The following is a 2083-nucleotide window of genomic DNA, read 5'->3' as shown; positions in this document are numbered from 1 at the left end:
AATCGTTTCAGCTTCCTCTCTTTTCGCCTGTGGTTATCGTCGAGCTGTTTGACGAATTGGCTTAGCATTACCAGTATCAATTTTATGCTTAACAACGGTAGTTCTTTCCGTCTTTCCTCCTTTCGGTACGAAAATATCACGATACTGCCGAAGAAATTCCCTTAATTTCCTTTTCTCAATCTGATTCAGAGACTGTCCTGCAACTGCAACCATTTGGTCGAATTTGTCGTTGGAATTATCAGATGTTGTCGCCTGACGGATTATGGATGTCACAGGTACACAAGTTCCTACTTTTGTCTCTTTCTTTATGGTCACTGGGTAGTCGTTGACATTGATAAGTCTCACAGGAATTTCCTTAGCCGAAGTCACCAATTCCTTTCCAATTATGATTCCACGGCTAACCTCATCGTCGTGGTTCCAAGGCTCCATCATAACAGGTCTCCCTTCGTCCACAATTCCCTGTAGCCGCGCTACTATGATCGTTTCGCCTCTCGTAGGCACGACTGTATCTTCTTTAATGGCTGCTTGCACAGTGTTGTCATTATGTGGATGGAGAAATACCTCCTCGTTGCCAACTTTGATTACGTTATTCTTAAAATCCAATTGGAATCCATGCATATTCATTACGTCCATTCCTTATATAACATCCTCTTCGATGTCGGCAACTATAACAGTATGGACAAACATTTCTGCTCCAATTCGCAATTGTACCTGGATTTCTCCATGAATGTTGGCATTTTTCCCTGTAGCGGTCCGAAGTCGCAACCTCGTTGGTAACAATTTCTTACTGCTGTTTATAACTGTCGGGCGTATAATGGTTCTGGTCGCTCCGGTATCCACCAACAACGTATGCTTTTTACCATTTATTTCTCCATCTACATATACACTATCTTCACGACATTTCAAAGAAGCTATTAGTATGAGAGTGTCTTTGGAAAAGTTCTGGGTCGAAGCTGCCCCCCTAAGGCTGACCCGTTCTAGTTTTCCTGATGGTGAGTTTCTTGATTTGCGTCGTACCTAGGGTGCTTACAGGAGCTTTGTACGTGTCCTATTTCGCCACAATTCCAACATCTGATGGTCTTCGTTTTCTTGTATGTCATGCTTTTTATCATATTAACGAGCTGGTCAAGTTTATCTTCATCTCCTTCCTCTTTTACAGTTCTAACTTTACTGTACCCGCCAGAGGCCTGCGTAGCTGACTCGTATTCGAGGGCGGCGGATAAGACATCAACCAGCGTTTTGTGACGAGCTAATCGCAGTGTTCTCTGCATTTCATGATCACGAAGACCATCAATAAACGTTTGAACGGAAAATTTTTCCATCATGTCTTGGGTAGCTGTTGGATAAGCATATCGTACTAATCTGGCAATATCTACCTCATATTCTTGAAGAGCCTCATCTTTCTTTTGTCTTCGATTTTTAAGCTGCGACTGATATACGATATACATGCTCCAAATGTTCGTGACCATATCGCATATTTAACCTCTTCTTCAATTGTTCAAAATCATCCGTCTCCTCTACGGCTATGGTCTGAAGCACATCTAAGGCATCTCCTCGAAGAGCGATAGTCAGGTTTACAGCCTTTTCTTTTTCAGACCATCCATTCGCTCTTGCAGCTGATTCGAACAGTTTCATGTAGTTGTTCCATGACGATTTTCGGTCGAAAGTTGGGACTTTCACATGTATAGAACCTCCACTTCCTTCAAATTTCGGCCGTATTTCCAACTTACGTTTTGTATCGTCTTCTTTTGTCTCTACTGTAATCGGGTTGTTTCCTCTCTCTGCTGTCCCTGTTTCTTCCATCTTCCTTTCCATCTCTTTCATCTTTTCTTCGAAGGCCGACATATCGGCAACAACTTGGTTTTTTAAAGAAGATATTCTATCGTCGAGGGCAAACATCTCAGAAGTTACTTTAGAGATGTTAGCAGAAACTTTACTTTCCAGAGAAGAAATCTCGTTAGAAACTTTGTTTTCTAATGAGGCGATGTCGCCGGAAACTTTAGAAATATCGCCAGATACTTTGTTCTCCAATGATGCGATGTCACCAGAAACTTTTGAAATATCGCCAGAAACTTTGTTCTCT

Source organism: Diabrotica undecimpunctata, chromosome 5 (genome assembly GCF_040954645.1).
Source record: "Diabrotica undecimpunctata isolate CICGRU chromosome 5, icDiaUnde3, whole genome shotgun sequence".
Taxonomy (NCBI): Eukaryota; Metazoa; Arthropoda; class Insecta; order Coleoptera; family Chrysomelidae; genus Diabrotica; species Diabrotica undecimpunctata.
Note: the sequence above shows the minus strand (reverse complement) of the source record.